Consider the following 23,929-nt stretch of genomic DNA (forward strand, 5'->3'; position numbering starts at 1 on the left):
TGCATAGAAAAACAAAGACAAAGCATTCCCACCCTATAGAGAAAATTCAGAAAAAAATGTCACTAAGGAATTGGGTGTTGTGATTAATTACATTTAATTAATTTGTTAATTGGGTAGGAGAACTGATCCTTCTTGGACGCTTTTGAGCCATGACTTAGGCCACAAGATCAAGGATAAATTCAACACATATTTGGAAAATTTAGTGTGGATAATCAATCAGTATGGTCTTTGGAAGAAACCAACATACCCAGAAAAACTCAAATAGATACTGGGAGGACAGCACAGTTTCCCATAGACAGTGGCCAGAGATTGGGAATGAACCTTAGGTACAAGCATATGTATCGTGTACCTCATTATGAGGAGCATTCCTCATTTTCAGTCTGAAAAGGTTCATGTTTCTCATTGTTACACATTGAAAGGGTCTGTCACATATTCTGTGTTAAGATTTTTTTAATTGATATCCTTGGTAAATAATATTGAATCATATTAATTTATTGAAATCATTTTTATAAGTATAAAGTAACACATTTTAACCATTCTTTGAACTTCCTAGTTAAAGTTGTTAGCAAGCTATTAGCAAGTGTTCCACATTTTGCTCATTTGTTCCACATTATAGCGGGTAGTGTTCCACATTTTGGAGATAGAAGGTTGAGAACTACAGATAAAAGAGCTACGAAGCAGAGTTTTTACCATTAAGCTAATAACTTGAGTCTCAGAATTTCTGAATCCTTGTAAAATCTAAGTTGCTGTTTTGGCATATGTCTAAAATGTATAGTATATTTCTCGTCATTTTCATATTTTAGTTATACATTGCTTATTCCTTCAATGTACTATTGAAAATTTCACAGATTAGCACGTACATTTCTACAAGCACATCTGTAATACTGTAATACTATGAATATATTTCTGTCTGATGTTTATGACCTTCACAGTACCAATGGGAATCCATGTTATATATAACAAATGTAATAATCATGATGAATGCACCTGCCATATTTCATGCTATAACAAGCTATGATAATGTCAGTTTCTTTGTTTGTAATATAAGGTGATTCCACAATGTCTGGAAGATGTATTATGTAGGACAATGATATACTCATGTTTTAGTCTGTTCATACTTTCTCAAAATTTTTGCGTAAGGTTTACTTAATGCCCACATTGTGAGTGGAGAAAATAATATATATTATATGGGTACATGTTGATTGATCAACAACTCTTTCATTCAGTGCCAAACAATCAAAGAAAAATAAACAAAACAGCTTCTGGTGAACCTCAGAAATAGGCTCCCTCGGCACCCCACCATGAGGGGAGACACCCTACCCACTTCCAAACATAAATATGCTATACCTACTCCGAGGTTCACAAAAGTGGAGAAAAAGTGATCATCATTGCTGGTGAAAGTTGTTTCACCCAAATTACTTCTACCACTGAGAAGGGCATCCAGTAATAGCAATGTTGTGCTCATTTACAGTAAGCAGCCATGCTATACTTCATACCTCTCAAATATCCAGATTTTTGGAGAATTTTCAGATTTTTGCCTCATATTTTTGGTCTCTTCCTCATAAAATATGGAGTTTTCTGGCAAATCAATGAGAACTGACGTCACTAAATAATGACTTTCATTTGAGTTTCAGACTTCATATCCTTCAGAAAATACACAGTAGCACAAATCTTGGTACTATAGAAACATTCTAAGTTTATAAGATAAAAATCTGTCCCTATTTTTGGGTCTTTCTCCCCCATTATTGTTGGCTTTGTCGAATTATGAGGTTGAGAGGTATGCTATACTTGGCTGTATACACTGTGGGCTTTGATTGGTTATGTTATGCCATGATCTTTGTACTGCACATGAAAATGTTCATACAGATGCACAAAATGCCAGGGGCACATCTAATAATACTTACACTATAGCTGGCACATCAGCTACTTGTACAGACATTATGCATGACACAGCTTTGACTATGGAGGATGTTGTGAGCACACAAGAAACAGGCAAGTGATGCACTGCATAGCTGCTGACATGTTAAGTGTCTCTAGTGTGGTTGCCATGTTACACAATGAAGGTGGCTTGTGCAGAGGTGCAGCAGGACTCTGCAGGTATTATATCCAATAGAGGGCTATCAGAATGTTATTAACAATTTCACCAGCATTAAGTCCATAACTTGTCTCTACCTCCCCTTGTTGTACCACCGCCCTTTCATGTTGTAATTGTGGTATACCACAATCGACAACAAGTGAACAACAATTACAACATGAAAGGGCGGTGGTACAACGAGAGGAGGTAGAGACAAGTTATGGACTTAATGCTGGTTCTAGCAGTGAAATTGTTAATACCAACAGTACTGTCAGCGATATGTTATTAAGTGCATTGCACTTTAATAATGAAGTTGCTGCACTGAAATGTGATGTTAGTACTAAAGCTGATTTTACCATTTACAATTTCAGTGCTCTTGAAATAAAAGAAACGCATCATGATTTACTGGTTAAGGGTTTTATGTTTGTTCCTGTTTTCTGCTACAATATGGTTGATTTATTTACTAGTTTGAAATTATACACAAGGCAATTAAATTTGTCTCTGTATTTTAGAGGGCAAAACGATCAAAGAAATGTGATACCCCTGGTTTTAACTAGGAAAAGCACTTTTGTACCACCTACTCACAAGGATGTAGCAATGTTTGAAAGGTTATCCTTAAACAGCATGCGAGGATATATGGAAAATAAACACAATGTGGTTGGATCAGATAATCTAACTTTGGTTGAGAGGTCAGTATTAAAAGAATTGATTACTAACAAGGAAGTTAGAATTATGAAGCCCGACAAAGGAGGTGGTGTAGTTATCATGTCTCAGATTGATTATGCAGCTAGGATGCATGGCATTTTAGATGATGACACCACCTACCAGAGGGCTTCTAGGAGTGAAATAAACATAGCTTATCATAAGATTGATTTGTTCTTGATGGACACTCTGTTAGAGGGGGGAATCCAGGAGAACTAGTATAGATTTTTGATGGTAGAACACCCGGTGACACCCGCTGTGTTTGATATTCCCAAGATCCATAAAAGTCTGAATGATCCCCCATTTAGACCAATAGTGGCAGCAAAGGGCTCTAAAACTGAGCCACTGGCGGCATATGTTGATAGGAATACACAGGGGTTGTTGACCGGGTTTTGCCACATATTGAAAGATTCTTGGCTTTGTTTACAATGCCTAAAGAGTGTGGACAAAAAAGATATGAATTGGACATTCCTCACAATAGATGCAGTAAATCTTTTTTCAACCATACCTCATGAGGAAGGATTGGAATATTTTAGAGAAATTTTATGTAAAAGCAAGTGTTTAAATAGTGTAAAGTTAAATAATGTAGTAACATTCATGTAATTGATACTCAAGAACAATTATATGACCTTTGAATGTGAATTTTACCATCAGATTTCTGGAGTGGCAATGGGGGCCAAATGTGCCCCCATTTCTGCCAATCTGGTACTTCTTTGCTGGGAGGAGACATTTCTCTTCCCTTCCCTTCCCCTTTTTTTGAATGGATTGTACTTTACAATCGGTTCTTGGATGATATATTGATTCTTTGGAGGGGAGGTGAAGCAGAGGCTAAGAATTTTGTTGAGTATCTCAATTCCACCACCCCATTTTTTCATTCACGTTTAAGTGGAACAACCAAATGATAGACTTTTTGGTCATAAAGCTTATTAAAACACCTGAAAGGTTGGAAAGTAATATTTACAGAAAAGAGACATATAGCAATTCATTATTACATTTTTCAAGTTGTCATCCTTTACACCAGCGTAGAAGTGTGGTGAAAGGGGAGATGGTTCGTCTGTCTCGACTCGTGAGCAACAATATGACATACCAGGAAGAGATGTATAATCTGGTAGGGATGTTTTGAGACAGAGGATATCCATTGAAATTGTTGATATCAGTTAGAAATGAGGTTATGAGAAGAAGGGAAACATCATTTTCACCCATTTTGAAAGATTTGGGTGGGACAGTTGGTGTAATTGGAAGATCTGAATCCCTTGATTTTAGAGCCTTTGATTCTAGAGCTCTTGTTTTGAAATACAATTACCAGACACCTCAGATTACTGTAATTATTAGAAAAGCATGGGATTCAGCATTTGATGCAGATGTTAAAAATGAGTTAGGACAGACACCACGAGTAACATTTTCCAGAGGTAGGAATATTAAAAATTTACTAGAAAGACCAAAAGAAAAACACATATGCTCACGTATGTATAAATGCAGGGCTTGCAGATACTGTAAATATATCATTGATGGACTTAAATGACTGTTTGGGGGTATAACAGAACAATTCCATGCCTGGGTAAATGTTGTTGTAATTTTAGGATGGTTGTCTATTTGGCAACATGCACAACATGTTCAGGTTTTTATGTAGGAAAAAACACCCGGAGATTAAGAGAAAGGATAGCAGAACACCTTAGGGCTATTAAAAACAAGGATATTCACAATGCCTTATATTCACACTCTATTGTGTGTGGTAATTTTAAGAGGTTCCTATTTTTTGTTATTGACCGTGTATTGACAAGTGAAAGAGGGGGTGACGATAACATTAGATTTGAGTCCTTGGAATATAAGTGGCAAGTTTTGTTGAATGCTACATTATTCCCTGGACTCAATGATGACATTTCTATCATGCCCATACTGAAGCAGAGGGCAGTGGTTGTTTGATGTTTGTGTCAGTCTATAAGTATTGAGTATGAGACCTTTATTTCACATTGTTGTGAAACACTTGATGAATGTTATTTATTATTATTAGTATTCATTATTATTTATTTATTTTTTGACATTTTAACAATTTCATGAACATGTGCTTTACAAATGTTTGTAAAGGTGTGATTTTATATGTTTATTGTTATATTGTGTATGTATTTAATTAGGAAAGAATTTTGATAGGTCATTTCAAAAGTTCAGTGAGTATTTAAAGCTTGTGATTTGATGCTCTTTTTACTCTGAAGAAGCCATTGTATTGATGGTGAAAGCGCTTAGTATTGGAGCTTGTTGTTTAGCTTTTCATTAAACGGCACTCGGCACAGTCCGTAATTGTTTGGTTTCATTTTTTCTCAGTGTTTACCCTTTTTGGGTTTTTGTTTTATTTTAGTTAAATAGTCTTTGTTTCTTTCTTTTTCAGAAATCAAAAAGAGATCATAGGGATCTAGTCATGCTCCTTTTGTCTGAAACACATTGGCAGATGTCAGTACAGAAGCCCATTGTTCGATAACTTATTTCCATTATACTGGGTGGCTGTATACATAGGAAAGGAAGCTGGGAATGTTGCATATTGGTTCATAGATAAGTACTAGGCTAACTGTTCTTGCTAACCATTTTAAGCCTAGCCAATTTCCTTCTTAGAACTTGAATTAACTTACCTTGTTTGGTGTTAGATTGGCCTTTCACATCCCATGGTCAATAATTATACATTACCCAAAAAAAGAAGAAAACAAATAAATCTGATATTGTTAATCCTCGTTCATTCCTTACGTATGGGTATCAGTTCCGACCTTGAAACCGAGCCGGCCATCTTCCAAGCTCGCTTCAGCTACAAACTCTCAAGCTAAAACTCTACCCAGAATTCCCCTCTCCCTGTTACCTCAGATTGAGTTTGCAAGTCAAAAGAAGGTAGAGGCTACCTCTGGTCAAATGACCTAATAGAACCGGATGGTGAGATCCACTAGAAACCACAGGAGGGGGAAGGAAGGAGGGTCATAATGACTGAACGAGGATCAACAATACAGATCAAATGTTATGGCAAGACATAACTTCTTTATCTGATATTGTTAATCCTTGTTCATTCCTTACATATGGAACAGAGTCCCCAGCTACCTTTATTCCTGGGAGGCTTTCATGGAAGGACATTCCTGAGCACCATAGAACCAAAAGATGCTCTTCCCCTGGAGGCCAAATCCAATTTGTAATGATTGATGAAGGCATGAGGGGTAGCCCAAGTTGCAACTGCACAAATGTCATGTAAAGAAGCTCTGGCATGGAAGGCAGCAGAAGTTGCCACCGACCTTGTAGAATGAGCCTTTATGGTAGTAGGTAATGGAATATTATGTTGTCTATAGATGAAGGTCATACAGTCTTTTAACCATTTAGCCAATGTGACCTTAGCAACAGCACATCCTAATCTAGGTCCAGAATAGGCCAAAAATAACTGGTCTGATTTACGAGAGGCCTTAATCCTGTTCAAGTAGAAGCAAATTTGCCTGTGAATATCTAGGGTATGTAGGCAATACTCCCCTTTGTTTGAATAGTTGGGGAAGAAAACTGGCAATTCAACGGTTTGACGAATGGCCATTTCAGAGATCACTTTTGGCAGAAAGGAAGGATTAGTTCTCAATGACACTCTATCTCTATGAAAAATCAAATATGATAAAAATAAGGATTTTTGAAATGAGAATGGAGAGTGGCTTTAAATATAGATTTTTTAAACACTTACCTGTGTACAGAGGAGATGTGTGACTGTTTTCCTGTTGCTGGCACAAATCTCTTAACCTATGAAGAGCAAAACTCTGCCTAAAATATAAAGCTATGTTAAACCCAGAGCTGTTGGACATGCTACACCTAAAGAAATCCCACTCCCTCCAAGCTACACGCTCTTGGGACCTAAATCTTGTCACCACAATAAACAGGACATGCTGGAGGGACAGATTCCTGTCCCAGAGACTTCCTATACTCTGGAACAAGCTACCCATCTATGTCAAGCAAAGTTCCTCATTAGCACTCTTCAAGAAAAATCTTGATGAGTGGATGGGAAAAAGGAAATACACCACGGAGATCACGTCTGTGTCTCTGCTTGACAGGGGCACAGGAAATTAAATTTCTTGGGTGGCATAAGCCAGGGAACCTTGTTGGCTAGGCTTACTTAGGCCCTTGGGCCAATAGCCTAGTACCTATCTATGAATCTATGAACCTATGCAGCAGATCATGTATGAGTCACATTCACATAGAAAGGTTTTTAATGTTGAGCACTGTGCCCAATGTTGTCTGTAACTGCTTCCCAAGAGTCGATGCAGCAGATCATGTAAGAGTCACATGAAAATATTTTTAACATTGAGCACTGTGCCCAATATTGTCTGCAACTACTTTCCAAGAGTCGATGCAGCAGATCATGTAAGAGTTACATGGAAAGGTTTTTAACGTTGAGCACTGTGCCCAATACTGTCTGTAACTGCTTCCCAAGAGTCGATGCAGCAGATCATGTAAGAGTCACATGAAAATATTTTTAACATTGAGCACTGTGCCCAATATTGTCTGCAACTACTTTCCAAGAGTCGATGCAGCAGATCATGTAAGAGTCACATGGAAAGGTTTTTAACGTTGAGCACTGTGCCCAATACTGTCTGTAACTGCTTCCCAAGAGTCTATGCAGCAGATCATGTAAGAGTCACATGAAAAGGTTTTTGATGTTGAGCACTGTGCCCAATATTGTCTGTAACTGCTTTCCAAGAGTCGATGCAGCAGATCACGTAAGACTCACATGGAAAGGTCTTTAACATTGAGCACTGTGCCCACTATTGTCTGTAACTGCTTTCCAAGAGTCTAAAACTTGTTCTGCTAAACATTACTGGAAGCAGTTCATGTGTATGGCAATTCAACACCCTCAGGGCACAAGTGACTGAAGTGTATGTTGGACAGATGAACAGTAACTGCATCTTCAGACAGCTCCCTGGTGGTGGCTGCTGCAACAATCAAAGAATTCACCTTAAATCCCTTAAACCAATGCTGCCTATTCTTAGGGATGGCTTCAGAATAGTCAGATTCCTGGCACACCCTTCTAGCAGCCAAATCTATCAAGCAGTCATAAGGAGGGCCATCCAGGATATAGGAAGTGCAGATTGATAGATCTCAAATAATACGTTCTTGGCCTGAGAGGGTGGGTTGGTAGACCATGATCTCTTCTGTCTCATCAACTCCAAGATCTCAAGAAATGTGATGTCTTCTGAAGAGAATTGGGAGGAACCCTTTTGAGGTCAATGTTGGATGTGAGAGATTCTGGAAGGTATTCCATGTGCCTCCTCTGGCATGTCCTCCTGCTTAACATCGGAGGGGAACAGTCCAACTCCAGGGAAAATTTTGAATGACTCTGCACAAGTTATTTAAGGCTGTCAGCTTTACTCTGACCTTATGAGGCTTGATGAAAAAGACAAGGAGCAGATTGCTGGGCCTCTGAATGCAGCCAGCACCAATGGAGGCTGTGAAGACTTCAAGGGAGCAGAGATCATCCTTTCCATAAGCCTGAATGCTGACCCTAGGTCCATGAATGCTGCAGAAGTCTGACCCAGCACTGTGTCCATCCACACGAAGCTGACATAAGCAGCACCATGGAAGGACTCACTGAGACTGAAGACTCAGAGGGTTTTGAGGAGGAAACTGGTTTAGATGCACTGAAGGCTGAAGTCTCAAGCACCAAAACAACACTAAGTGGGTCGGTGCCAAAGACAGAGGTGTAGGCTTCACATCAGGCACTTAGTTCTGATGCTGAGTAAATGTCAAATGCTTTGGCATCAGATGAAACTGAGCAGAGTGATCTAAAACCAAAGTAAGGGTACCATTTGGTTTTGGACACACAGCTTCTACATGGTATTTCTGCTCCAAAGCTGCCATTGGTGAAACATAGGCCAGGAAAAGAGCACATAAGGGAGGTGACGGGTGTTCTAGAAACAATGGGTGGTGGGATTACATCCATTTCAGTCTTCAGTGGGGCTCTTAGGTGCTCTCAATCCACATCACTTAAACTTCTCAAGAACTTGACTGACTGGAACGAAGAGATGGGGGGAGGTCTGGAAACAAATTCAGGCAATTCTATTTCAGATAATGGCCTCCTTACAGAAGGCCTCAAAGACTTGTGTTGTATAATAATTACTGGCTCTGAAGAAGTTATCTTTGGAGAAGGTTGCTTGATTGCATCAGTGCAGGGGTCAGACTGGCACTTGGGGAACAGTGGAAGGTCATCAGGCTGCCTATTCTTTTTGCAAGCTGTTCTTAGGTTTGTTCTTGCCCTTTATTTTAGGTTTGTTTAAAAAATGTCAAGTGGGAGAATGCACTTCAAAGTTAATTTGTTCTGTCTACCAGCTAGGGATCTATGCCTGAAGGCCTTATAGATGGAAGGGTGACAACAACCGCTACAGCACTATGTACACCACAAAGAGGACTTCTGGATGTCATAAAGCAGGATTTGTGGCCACATTTGGTGCATTGTCAGAAGCTCTTTGTCCTTATCTACTTCTACAAATTGTAAATAGTATACAAGGGTAATTCATTTCAACAGCATACCAAAATAACCACACAATTATACTATAATGCAGTAATGAAAAATGTTCCTAGAATAAGTATACAGATATACAACACCTTAGACTATAACTGTAACACAGCCAAACTACTAAATACTACACTGAATTCCATTGTTTTAAAAAAACAAAGTAGGTGGGCATAATGCCATATGAAGCAAAAAACAGAAGGGTAAGAGGAGATTAATTATCTCAAGAGACAGAGAAGGAAACTATAGTAACAATGTCTATGATCCTAAAGCACACTAACAGTTTCCTGATGGGAGAGGCTGAAGGAAAAAACACTGAAAAATATTTTAAAGTGGAGAGTAGAGCACTTACCTGTGACCGGTGATTCTGCCTGAATGAAAAAGCAGCAAACAAGATGCAAGGGAAGTTAGTACCCAGGTGATTACTGGAGAGAAAGATCTTAAAGAAACGTCCAGGCTTGGAGCACTAGTATGGCTGGACTAGATCTGATAAGTGGATTGGTACCCATCATTTGGGTTGCACAGACAGGCTGAATATGATCCAATGATCACTTCAGGAATATGACCCTTGAAGGGGACTCCTCAGAGCAGGGTGAGCTTGTGGAATACGTGGGTTCAATCTCTAGTCATTGGGGAGTGGATGTGAGCCTCTCTGAGGTCTGTCAATGCATTGTTTTCTGAAGGAATATAGGGACATGAACAGCTGGCCAACTTAGTCTGCACAGCTGGTAACATCATCTCCCTCAATCACTACACAGTTGCGTTACAAAATGTAGTGCTATTTCAGATCAGTTTCAGCAGGTCTAAATTGACTCCATGTTGAAGGCCAGCATGACACAGATCAATATAAACTTCACTGACACCAATGCCTTTGGTTTTGGCTTTGCTATTTCAAGTCGCATGCACTTTCAAGGATCCTGAGTACAATCACAATGCCGGGTACAATACAGCAATACCTAAGGCTGGGGTGAGCAGGAGAAGGGTGAGTGGCATTAAGGCTGGGGTGAGCAGGGGAAGGGTGAGTGCCATTAATGCTGGGGTGAGCAGGGAAGGGTGTGTGCCATTAAGGCTGGGGTGAGCAGGGAAGGGTGTGTGCTATTAAGGCTGGGGTGAGCAGGGGAAGGGTGTGTGACATTAAGGTTGGGGTGAGCAGGGGAAGGGTGTGTGGCATTAAGGTTGGAGTGAGCACTGGAAGGGTGTGTGCCATTAAGGCTGGGGTGAGCACGGGAAGAGTGTGTGGCATTAAGGCTGGGGTGAGCAGGGGAAGGGAGTGTGGCATTTAGGCTGGGGTGAGCAGGGGAAGGGTGTCTGGCATTAAGGCTGTGGTGAGCAGTGAAAGGGTGTGTGGCATTAAGGCTGGGGTTAGCAGAGGAAGGGTGTGTGGCGTTAAGGCTGGGGTGAGGAGGGGAAGGGTGTGTGGCATTAAGGCTGAGGTGAGCAGGGCACGGGTGAGTGTTGTTAAGGCTGGAGTGAGCAGGGGAAGGGGTGTGTGGTGTTAATGGATTGTTAAGGATTTTTTCTTACACTAAGAGAGCACTCCATGAATGGAAGGGACAACTAACAAAATTTGTGGTAAAAGATGTTGCTACTGCACCCACAGGTTTCTAATCTATCACTAGAGATCTTTGCCATGGGCAGCTTGATTATGAGAACAATAACAACTGAGGCTATCAAGCAGCCCAACACCTTTCTACTTCTCTTGGACAACAGGCTAGACCTGCTTTACAAAACAGGAGTTCAGGTGAATGGCTTGGAAACAATAGTGCTCAGCACTGCCTCAAGGATGATATTCCTACAAGAAGCACACAGGCTGGAGTTCTAGCAAGTGAAGATGCAAAGATTGGCTGTTTGGGAATGAAATGGCATTGTTCAATGTGTGCATCAACTCCTGCTGAAGTGAAATAAATCAAGCAGTCCTACGGAAAGGAGCAGACATGAATCCCACAGACACGTGCATAAGCATCATCACAGCTATATATACAGTAAATGCCCTGGGAGCAGTGGACAGCCCAAAGAGAAAAAAGGGACCTGATAAAGCTGGGGTTCCAGCTGGAATCTGATGAACTTCCTGAGGCTCTTGTAAATGGGAATGCAAATGTAAACATTGTGCCAAGTCTTGCCATGAAAACACTTAAAATTAACAGTAGCAGGAAGATTTGAAAAATTGGCATTTTTAACCTTTTCCCATCCAGGACAGGTCTCTATTGTCTGTTTTTTTTTTCTTGAAGTTAGTACAAGTCAACAATAAAAGCCTGATATTCTAGGCATTGTTAGGTTGTTGTTTGTCTTTTCAGCTTTTCCCGGTTAGGGGTCACCACAGCAGAACTCCGGTCTGCTAATGATTGGCAGTAGATTTTTTATGGTGCTGAGTTGCCAGCCCGATGCCCAACCTTCACCGAAGGCACACCCATTCACGCATGTCTTTCGGAGGACACTCGACCGCAGGGAGGACATACAGACTCCACACAGAAGGCACTCCAGCCATGAATCAAACAGGAGAACCTTTTGCTGTGAGGCAACAATGCTACCTCTGTACCACCACGGCTTTTATTAGGTAATCAATGGTACATGTAATCAATTTCAAGGAGGCCATCCCTCCTTTGGAATGGGGACTATATACTCTTGGTATGCACTGATTTTTATAAATCATTTGGTGAGCATGAAGCATCCTCCTTGTTTCCCTATCTAATCTATCCAACATATTTTGGGGCCAGTCCAAACTGTACGTTAGGACAAAAAGAGCAAATTGGTTTATAGCTTGGATTTTGTTCTTAGATATCAAAGCTGTTATCAGGATTAGGTTAAGTCTTCTAAAGTATTCTTTACTAAGTTTTATTCACATTTGTTAACATTTTATTGTTGATCCTTCATCAATTCCCCAATATTTATACACGCCCTCTTGTTCAAGTTCTTTTATAGAACATTCTTATCCCAATCTGATATTTTTCTGGTGCTGCAGTTTTTCTAATGTAAAGGTTGCTTTTGCACATTTGTCAAGACCAAATGACATTCTTATATCATATGAAAAAGTTTTGACAAATTATATTTGTATTTTCAGTTCCTCATCTGATGTGCTATACAGTTTTAAATCATTGACAAGGAGAAGATGAGGTCTTTACACTTTGTTGTTTTTTAAGAGCCAAATTGTAGCCATGGCCTAAGCTGTTAAGTAGATAGCTTAATGGGTTAAGGACAAGGCAGAATAGCAGCGGTGACAGAGTCATCCCGGAATATCCTCCTTTGAATTTTTATCCATGGGAAAATAATTTGTCCTTTATCATGGTTTAATTGCAAAGTGGTCTGCCACTGTTTCATGGTCATTGTAATGTAGTCAATCTGTGTAGGGTGTATCTTATACATTGTTAAGCACTCTTTTATCCATGAATGTGGGATACTATCAAATGCTTTTTTGTAGTCAGTCCATGTCATACTTAGATTCTTCCCCCTTTTTACAGTTTTCTGCTATGACTTTATTTAACAACAAATAATTCTTTGTTCCATATGACTTTCTTTTATTGCCCTGTTGTTCTACCGTCTTACTTGAGTTTTCTTCTAAATGACTATAAACTCTGTCGGCATTAATTCCTGTGTATAGTTTATACATCATCGGAAGGCAAGTTATTGGTCTATAATTTTTAGGGTAGCTTGCAGGTTCACTCTTAAGTAGGAGGAGCATTGTTTGTCTATTGTTAGTGAGGTTGGTGTCTGTTTGGGGTGCACATATAAATAGTTCCTACTCATGGCAAAATCTTCATGCAAAGATGTTAATACTTTTAACCAAAAGTTAGGTATTGCATCTAGGCCTGGGGTTTTCCAACTAGAGACTTTTCTTAACTTTGTTTCAGTCTCTCTGGCTGTTACTTCATCCCATTTCATATCCTATACCGTTAAAATTCTTATTCTTTCTTTTACTTCTTCTATCCATTTAGCATTTTTGTTATGTTCATAGGTTCATAGGTTCATAGGTTTATACTAGGCTATCTGCCCTAAGGCATTTATAAGCCTAGCCCAGAGTTTTGTGGCTTACGCCACCCCTTATGTTAAAAAATACTGTGCCCATTAGTTTGTTGTGCCTCTGTCCAGCAGTGACACAGAGATGATTCCTGGGGTAAACCTATGATCTCCCATCCACCGGTCAAGATTTCTCTTGAACAGAGCCAGCGAGGTGCTCTGCCTCACATGGACCGGGATTTTATTCCACAACATAGGGAGTCTCTGGGTGACAAATCTATCCCTCCAGCATGTCCTATTTATATCCATGCTAAGGTTTAAGTCGCTTGCTCTAGTGGATCTGGTAGATTTGGATTTTTTGAGGTGGAGCATGTCCATTAATTCCGGGTTGGACATGGCCTTGCATGTTAGGCACAGGTCACCTCTGAGCAGACGGTATGCGATTGAATAGAGCTGGAGTTTCTTCAGTCTGGCAGCATATGACAGATTTTGGAGTCCCTTTATCCTTTTGGTGAGGAACTTTTGGGGTCTCTCCAATTGCTGCAGGTGTCGGGTGAGATACATCCCGAATGGGGCATTGTACTCGATCATTGGTCTGATAAGTGAAGAGTACAGGGGAACAATGACCTCACTTGATCTGGATGTGAATCCCTTCATGATCAGGTGGGCAATGTAGAAGGTTTTTCTAACCACTTTAGCAATGTGAGTGTCAAAAGAAAGGCCACTGTCAACCTGGGTCCCCAGGTCCCTGATAACCTCTTCTGTGCTTAGTGGATTGCCACCTATATGGTAGCTTGGGGTTACCTTGTTTTTCCCGAAGGGTATGACTATACATTTTGGCATTTAACTTCAGGCCATGGCTCTGGCACCAGCTATCAGTTTCCGTGAGACCCCTCTGAAGGATATCTGTGTCCGATGTACTTTCCACTATGGCTCCCAGTTTGCAGTCATTTGCAAACTTTGTCAGCCATAGTCCTCCTATGTTAGCCTGTACTTCTGAGAAGTAGATGCCGAACAACAGGGGGCCAACGACTGAGCCCTGTGGGACACCACTTGTGACCGGCTTGGAGTCTGACATGGCGCCAGCTACTCTAACCCTGTGGGTTCTGTCCTTTAGCCAGTTTGCAACCCATCTTGTGACATATGGGTTTACATTTAAGCTGGTAAGTTTCTCTATAATACCCGAGCGGGGTATTGTGTCGAAAGCTTTTGCAAGGTCAAGGTAGGCTGTATGGACTGCCTTTCCCTCATCAATGGCCTTGGTGACTGTTTCGAAGAAGTCGACCAAGTTCAAAAGGCATGATCTGCCATTGACAAAGCCAAACTGGGTCAGGTCCAATGTCTGCAAGTCCCCTATGTCTTTGTTTATGAGTTCCATTATGATCCTCTCCATAGCTTTGCAGACCAGGCTTGTTAAGCTTATGGGGCAGTAATTACCAGGGTCCGTAGAGGCACCACCTTTGTGGAGTGGGACCACAGTTGCCATACGCCACTCCTTGGGCACGTATCCTGTGGTAAGGCTAAGATTAAACAGCTGCCTTATGTGCGGGTTTAGTTCCTCACTGAGTTCGTGTAGCACACAGCCGGGGACACCATCCGGTCCCATTGATGCTGTGTTTTTAGCTTTAGAGAGAGCAGCTTTCACCTGCGCATTGGAGATGTCTGGGAGGCTGCACTCCGCTGGGATAGTTATCTCTCCTTTGGGGGGGAGGGGGTGAAGTTTGCACTGAACCTGTCTGCCAGTATGTTGGCAATGTCTGTGGGTTCAGTGATTTTTGTATCATTTTGGACTAATTCTGAGCATATCTGGGAGTTTCCACCCAGGTTTCTAACATAGCTGAAGAAGGCCTTATGATTGTCTTTTGAATCTAGGGCAATTTTTCTCTCAAAGTTGGCCTTGGATGATTTTATGAGTGCTCATATTTTTTTACTAATAATGATCAAAGGTGTCTTCTCTTTTATGGATTTTGCTCTATCATGTAACAGCTTTCTCCTCTTATAGTAAAGTTTGTTTATGGCTGGGGTCCACCAGACTGGACGTTTGCCCTTGGTGGAAAGAGTCTTGGTTTTATTAGGGATTGCCTGATCCATGCAGTCCTGGAGGTGTTCGTAGAAGGCATTTGTAAGGGCTTCCAGCTTGGGTTGTGGTTTCCACTGGCTCGGGGCCTTGAAGGATACCACACCAGTCTTGAGTAGTGTGAAGTTTGCTTTAGAGAAGTTCTTCACTGTGGTCTTTTTGTTTGGGGTGGGGGCGGGATGTGGATATCCAGTGAGATTAGTTTATGATCTGATCTCACCAATGAGGGATATACTTCCGGTGTGGAGCATTTTGTCCCCATGTTTGTGATGATGAGATCTAGTATATTTTATCCTCTTGTGGGAACGGTGACTAGTTGTTCCATGGCATTTGAATTTATGAACTCCAGGAACCTTTGGGCTAGAAAGTTTGGGCTTGAGTAATGTTCCCAGTCTATATTCGGGTAGTTGAAGTCACACAATATAATGGTGTTTGGAGATACTTTTATACCCTCCAGTGTCTTCAGGAAGGCTGTGTGGGGTTCCAGAGTTTGAGAGGGTGGCCTGTAGCATGCTACAAATTGTAGAGCAGTTTTGCCTATGGTTAATTGCACCTGGATGGTTTCCAGTGCTTCGTGCGTTGCCACCAACCTGGAGGTGTGGGTATCCTTGATGAATATGGATACACCCCCTCCTTTTGTGGTGTGGTCCAGGTTTTGGGGCCGGAACGCATGATATGAGGTAAAACCTGATAGTGCCGGGGTGCTCTCAGGAGCCTTGAACCAGGTTTCAGTCACAGCACAGACATCGATGTTCTCCATACTGAGAAGGGCCTCGAGTGCGTGCATTTTGAGATTTAGACTTCTGGCATTGAGCAGCATTACCCTTAGTTTCTTCCCATTTTTGTTTTCTAGGGTGGTAGGTTTAGAATTTGAGCCTTGCCTAAAAAAGGCACTATGGGGGTGGCAAGAGCCTTAGCCAATATCCGGAATCCCAGGGGTGACAGGTGCAAGCCGTCCCTTGCGAAGCAACGTGGCTTGTCAAGCATGTCATCCCAGGCAGACAGACACTGGATCCCCTTTGAATGACACCAGAAATTTAGCCAGTTGTTAAAGCTGATCATCTTGTCTCTATGTTGTGGCATCATTCTTGGTGAAGGAAGGATGCTGCTCAGGGTCAGGGTCATACCTACCTGGGCTACATAATCAGAGAGCTCCTCTATGTCTCTTTTCATGTAGTCCAGGGAGGTATGTCTCAGGTCGTTCACACCAGCATGGACAATGACTGTGTCATATTTGTACTTGCTGTGGAGTGACCTGAGTGCTTGTGTTATGTGGATTCTAGCCCGATAGGCCGCTTACTGTGACCCTCTCCTTGTTCAGCCTGGTGAGTGGGACGTCAGTGTGTCTGACTATGGAGTCACCTATGACAAGTATGTTTGGTGTTGTATTTGGCCTTAAGGGCTGTGACTGCTTTGCACACTGATTTTGTGTTTTATGTGTTGCCTGTGGTGTGTCATGAGGTGGCGGTTGCTTGGGTGTCTGCTTTGGAGGCCTCTGCTGTTTAGGTAAATTTTGCTCAGAGCCTTCGAGTATGTCTTTGTGTGTTTATGTGTTTGATTCATTGTTGTGATAGCTTTATGTGAGACTGGTTTTGTGGTGTGTGTAGTTGCCTTCTCCTCCTGTCTGGTCTTGCCAGTCGTGAGTTGAGAGAGCTCAGCCTCCAGTTTGGCTAAATAGCTGCATCTCTCGCAAGTATTTGTGTTATGTGGGAGGAGGAGAGGGTTGTCTGTGTACATGAGGCAATTGTAACATTGCCTCAATATTCCCAGATTCACCAACTGGACAGGAGAGGACGCCAGCATCTGGCCCTTCGACATGCTAGAGAAATTAAGACGTTTGGGCTGTAACTGAATGAGAGAGGACTTAGTAAGGAAGTGGGTACTCCTGGGGGGTTTCGCTAGTGAGGGACTTTGTATAATACAGAAGTGCTAAGCCTGAAAAGAAGATGCTTTTAAGACAAGTGCTGAGCTTTTTTTTTTTTTTTTTTGAGGAAAAAAAAAAAAAATAACTTTTTAGAAACAAGTGCTGCGCTTTTTAGTTAAGGGATATACTGTTTAGATTACTAGTAGAGCAGTTCTAAGGGAAAAAATGAAGAACAGACTTTATGGAGCCAGAAAGAATTTAACCTTGTTAAACTGGCGCTGCCCGATGCTGCTCTAGTGGCAACTCCGCGCTAAATCACTCTAAAGCGTGCTTGATAGCAGGGGCTGGAAAGAGCCAGGAATTGACCCAATACGGCCAATAAAACTACAGTTTCAAGTCAGTAACCACTCCCACGGGGGGCAGGGGAGCTGCTCAATGTTTTTCACTGCCACTGATCAACAGAGAGACTTTCCCTTAGCCCAAGCAAAAATAGCCTCACAGAAACTTACAAACAGTTCAGGAACAGCAAGCCTGTAACTGAACTTTTTTAAATCTCAGAAAAGTGGGAAAAAAGCAAGATTTTTGTTTTGTTTTGTTTTTTCAGAGATAGCAGAGGTTCACAAGTAATATCAAGTTATAACAGTGCAGTAAATGACCCCACACAAGAGTGCTAGGTCAAAGACAGAAAATATGCAAGTTTTGAGAAAAAACACATTTAAAATTAAGTGCAAACAGGAAATTCAGTAAACAGCTTTTGGTTGTGCTCTAAATACAGCTACTAATGCAGAAATCAAGTTTAACAAGCCAGAAAATGCTCAAACTAGGCAACTATGCAGAAAAACTTAGCAAATAAACAGAGAAAAATACTTAAAATCTCAAAAGTGGCTCCCTTCTTCTCTCAGCGTTTTCTCCTCTTGGTGGGTGCTTCACCAACAGCCAACAAGCCTGAAAAGACACCAAACCCACGAGGCAACTAGGTTTTAAGAGAGGAAGATGAAGGAGTTTTGGAAATTACCCCTACTGGTCAATAAAACTACAGTTTCAAGTCAGTAACCACTCCCACGGGGGGCAGGGGAGCTGCTCAATATTTTTCACTGTTCCACAGGATCTTCGTAGATACGTCTCCATAATGTATCTATTTCTACTTTTTTTGGTGGTCTTTCAATTCCTTTTACCTTGTTTCCCAATTCTCTATAAAAACTTTCTTGGGTCATCAATAAATTGCTCATTTTGTACTTTTCCTTTATATTTATCTGCGTATCTTCTAAGTTTTTCCACCTGTGCTGAGATTTTTAGTTTGTTATTTACAATAGTGTATGATCCTGGTCTGTTCTAATACTGCACATTACTTTTTTCACGTCTACCTTTCTTAGTATTTTCTGTATTCTTCTAACAGTGACACTTCATATCTTTATTGCTTTATAGTTTTCTCTATTCGATACTTCCATGATGGTATTCAATTTCTCCCCTTCCTTTCCCTCACTACCCTGTATTCCTGTGGTAGAACTTTATCAGTTATTAATTTAGCTGCACAGTAATTATCCTGTTTACTTCTGTTATATCGCATGGATCTCGATGGACAGTCCTAATTACTGTGTGCATTTGTTTTATCAAACTTCTGACTTTTTGGGTTTTATTGACCTTCTTCAGTCTATTTCTTTCATTGATCTTAATACGTCTATCTATGTCTATTAAATCAAGCAACTCTTCTTCTCTTAGCTCATTTTCTTCTAAACTGAGGGCACATTTTTTGTTTTCCATTTTCTGCAGGCATTCTGTAGAAAGGTCTATAGCATCTTCCTGTAGCACATTCTCTTCAGTTTCATCCTGTGCCATCCGTTGCTCTGTCATATGGGAATTAACTGGCCTATCACTCCTCAACATTGACTGTGTCAGAGTTTCCACAGTTTTCTGTTCCTTCCCTTGCTGTCCAGCTTCAAGTAAACATTTATACTGGTTTCCTGTGGAAAGCTCCAAAATATCTTCATATTCCAGCTGACTGAACTACCAGATGTATACAGAGGGTAGACTCTGTTAATGCCAAACAGGTCGGCGAACAAAATAATCATCAAAAATATAAGCAGTTTCCTTAACTTGCCAAACCCAGACAACACTAGTGACAGAGTGGATCCAACTTGCAAGTCCCAAGCCTTGAACAAATTTGTCTGCTTGAACTTAAGCACACAAAGATCTCCCCCTGCATAGGGCCATATGGGTGATGAAGGTGGATGACTCCTGAGGTAGAAGGGCCAGACTATTCAAGCTCATACCCCCTTCCCCATGCCTCCTAAATTATAGCCTTCCAAGCTCGACCTTTCACTCAGTCAGCACAGCTGGGATGACTTACACTTACTCACTGTTACTTGTCTGGGATGGCAAAAACTTGTGAAACGTCTTTGGGACAAAGCAGACAATTCCTTCCTGATCCATAGCAAGTCTGTAAGACACTAAACTCATAAAATATAACACTCCTTTTTGCTTTTATAAGTAAGGGTGGGGGCTTCCTTGTTAGTTCCAGAAAATGGACCCTTAGCTGCCTTCTCTCATTTTATAAGGTCTCCTTATCTACCCCATGCAGGAACCTATTCAAAACACTTCCTTCCTACATCATATGTTGTTATCTCACCTCCCCCTTACTTGCCTGACTCCTGCTGCCCCTCCTCTACTTCTGTCGACTATGTTATGTCCCCAGGAACATTCCATTAGGACAATGGTGCCTCAGGTCTCAGTCACTGTCTTATGATGTGTTTAAACATTCATACTGAGATAAGGACACAATGTACTTACAATGGAAGAAAATTTGCCTCTGCCTCATATCAGCTGAGTAACCTATGGCCTCCTGGCCTGTGTTTGTTAGCAGACTCCTTGACTCCTTCAGCATACTGGTTGAAATGGAAGTGTTGTGTATTTGATATGTGGCCATTTGATGGAATGACTGAGAGGTAATTCTGGTATCCAGGAATTTTTAAGAATATTACTACCAAGTTAGTCGTGGGTTAAGACTATATAGGCAGCTCCCTTTCCTATTTGTTTTACCTGTACAATTTAGTAGTAAAACACTACAATCTGATGTTGGCATAATTGCTGGATGAACAGTAGTTTTTTTTTTATTCTTGGTTTATTTAGTTACCCCTTTGCCTTTTATCTGCAACTAACATTTTCTAGCTATTGCTGCATTTTAACTTTTTCCAGTGTACACTTTGCATAATATAGAGCTCTGACATTTGAAATATGGCCAAACTTTTTTCTATGACTAAAATAACAATCCTCCCTTATTTTGCAATCTGTTTGCTTTCCAGCATGCCGTTGACTTTTAACACCTAAAAAGCCTGTTTCATTTTGACTCTTACTTCAACAATACTGCCTGTTGAAGTGTAAGCCAGTCTTCTTACTGACAAGATAACTTGTCCTCTACTATGAATTCATCCTAGAATCAAGGTAATTCAGTACTTGTCTGCCTCCTGGGCCTGTTGCAAGGTTATTGATAAAGTAAGATTTCTGCATACTTGTACAGTTATTTACTACAATCAAATTCCTATATAGAAGACATCACTAGTCATGACTACAGCTTATAACAAACAGAATAGTTACTGACTTCAAATGACATACTTTTCCAATTTCAGTTAAACATATTCACATTCCTGAATGAGTCACTAAATCATTCATGATGTTAGCTTTCAGACATAGCTGAAGCCTGCCAATATGAAAATGTCAAATCAGGGTCATTACAGCAGATGGTGCTCTGGTCTTTTTGCCAGTTTCAGCATAATGCACAGCACTTGTTCCATACATCTGTCAAAATTATCTTCAACTAGTGATCTCCAGCTACTTCTTCATGCTGAAATCCTCATCAGTTGTATTGAAAATGTGCAGGCAACTCAATGACTAGTGTACTTGCATTACTACTTTAAACTATTTTATATGAATACATTGGCAATATTACTGCGGGTCTATATTATATAAATTGCAAATGCTATCCAATCGACCCACTAACATCGAAAAAACAATATGTCGAACAAACAGATCAGCGATTTTTTTTTCCCAGAGAAAAAAATCACTGATCCATTAAAAACAAAAAACACAAAATAAAGTGGGGGGGCTTCAGCCCCCACAACCCCCTTACCTAAATATACCAACTCCGAGATCGCACCACAGTGGAGGAAATGGCAAAGTCCTGGAAACAGCCCAGTAATTTTTTTTTTCCCTAGGAAAAACATTGCTGTTCCGTGCTTTCGAGATTTTGTCATTTCGGGTAAGTCGGTTCGATTAAGCAGCGTTCGAAATTTAGTGCTTTCACTGACTTAATAAGGACCCTATTACTGTACTGTATATCTAATACATTAGCTGACACCTATTTTCAAGTCAAAGTCTAATGCATGCGTATTAAACATATTTTCGTAAACAAATGGTAGAAGAACTGCACAGAGAGTTACATTTGTGAAATGTTAATGAGAGTATTCATTTTCCTGGCAATGTGCTTTTCATGAATACTCTTCAGCTGAGATCAGGAGACCAAGCATTTGTAACTTATCAAAGTTTTGAGATCTCAACAGTTAGTTACAGTTGAGGGCAAACAGTAAAGCTCCTTGCGCTACTGAGTAAGGTGACATTGTCCCCAGTGTAAAAATGTCTGTGGCCACACTGATACTAATCTAGTCTACTGATCTTGACCAAACATGCTTCAGAGAAAAGCAATTTCGTTAAATGTACCATATTCATGAATGAGCTATATGTAGGCCTGATTTTTGATTCTCTTACTTTTCACTTGTGTACAATGTGACTCAGAGGTATATGTAGGCCTGAGTTTTGATTCTATTACTTTTCACTTGTGTACAATGTGACTCAGAGGTATATGTAGGCCTGAGTTTTGATTCTCTTACTTTTCACTTGTGTATAATGTGACTCAGAAGTATATGTAGGCCTGAGTTTTGATTCTCTTACTTTTCACTTGTGTATAATGTGACTCAGAAGTATATGTAGGCCTGAGTTTTGATTCTCTTACTTTTCACTTGTGTATAATGTGACTCAGAAGTATATGTAGGCCTGAGTTTTGATTCTCTTACTTTTCACTTGTGTATAATGTGACTCAGAAGTATATGTAGGCCTGAGTTTTGATTCTCTTACTTTTCACTTGTGTATAATGTGACTCAGAAGTATATGTAGGCCTGAGTTTTGATTCTCTTACTTTTCTCTTGTGTATAATGTGACTCAGAAGTATATGTAGGCCTGAGTTTTGATTCTCTTACTTTTCACTTGTGTATAATGTGACTCAGAAGTATATGTAGGCCTGAGTTTTGATTCTCTTACTTTTCTCTTGTGTATAATGTGACTCAGAGGTATATGTAGGCCTGAGTTTTGATTCTCTTACTTTTCACTTGTGTATAATGTGACTCAGAAGTATATGTAGGCCTGAGTTTTGATTCTCTTACTTTTCACTTGTGTACAATGTGACTCAGAGGTATATGTAGGTCTGAGTTTTGATTCTCTTGCTTTTCACTTGTGTATAATGTGACTCAGAAGTATATGTAGGCCTGAGTTGGAAACCAGTGCTCTTCACCTGCTTACTGTGTATCTCAGAACAAGTCTTGTATCATGTATGTTATCATGTAAGTCATATATGTAATCAGATGTAAGCACCCAAGTCTTCCTAGAAATGAAGAAAACAGGTGTACGTAGAGACTTCTAATAATATAAACAATGACTAGATTTCAAAGCACAGTTTATAAAATCAAAACTATGCCATCTTTTCAGTGGCCCTTACATGACAGTATGAATTCAAGAAAAGTTTCTCTTTAATTGTATTATTATAGTATTAGCTGTAGTCATTCACTGCTTAACCACAATTATTGAGATCATAAGATCTAGGAAAGTGGTCTTTGCAATGTGTGATTTACATAGAGTTAAAACCTGGTTGTCCACATTTTGGTTGGGGCACATCCTCCACTTAGCTCAAGCTTTTTGACTATTTTGGAAAACTCTCACCTTGTTTCTCTGAACTTTTATTCTCCTTGCACATAACTTCAAGTAGATTTTCAGCAAACAATTCTGTGTAATTTGTCAGCTTCTGTACTTAACTTTCTCAAAGAAGGTAGTGTGCTTATATAACTCCTTTGTTCCATTCTTTGATTTTAATATACCAGATTCAGTATTAATTGTCTTGCAAAAATGACTCCTGTTTCTTCTGTATATGTGTAAATCAAGCCCTTTACTGAAGTAACATCTTGGGTCACGAACATTTCTTAAGACAACTTCATCTAATTGACATTCTTACTTATATTTTTAGCACTTGCACTCTTACAGTAGAGAGTCGATTATCCAAAATAATTGGGACCTAGGGTAGTTTGGATAAGCAAACATATAAATGAATTGGATAAAAAAACTTCTAAAATCTTGTTTTTTCTGCATGCAGGGAATACACTTTTCAAACATTCAGCGACTCCAGTAGATAATAAAGAATCTTTTTTGACATGCGAATGGGCTACAAGTCCAAAAAACACACACAAGTGAATATGTATAGCGTTTACATATTCAGACTTTATGATTTTTTCCTACCTGAAAACCTTAAAAGCCTGCATTCAGATAATTGATATTTCGGATAATCGCAGTTCAGATAACCGACTCTCTACTGTACTTTGTCTCCTTTCATTATACTAGAAAACTGTTTGACATTTCAGTCATAGCAGTGTTCTTGTTTGCTTTGGTTTCCTTTTTTCCATCAGTATGTCACTGCACTGCACTTCAGCAATAATA

At 40.2% G+C, this 23,929-nt stretch overlaps 1 protein-coding gene across 2 annotated transcripts in view; it reads right to left on the reverse strand.

Moving 5' to 3' along the window:
- The window catches only part of SGK3 (serum/glucocorticoid regulated kinase family member 3), a 3,149,190-nt gene that overhangs the window by 1,281,166 nt on the left and 1,844,095 nt on the right, over window positions 1-23,929 (reverse strand). The gene's annotated exons all lie outside the window — the stretch shown is intronic.

This window comes from Protopterus annectens, chromosome 3.part1 (genome assembly GCF_019279795.1).
Source record: "Protopterus annectens isolate FY-2018-M chromosome 3.part1, PAN1.0, whole genome shotgun sequence".
Taxonomy (NCBI): Eukaryota; Metazoa; Chordata; order Ceratodontiformes; family Protopteridae; genus Protopterus; species Protopterus annectens.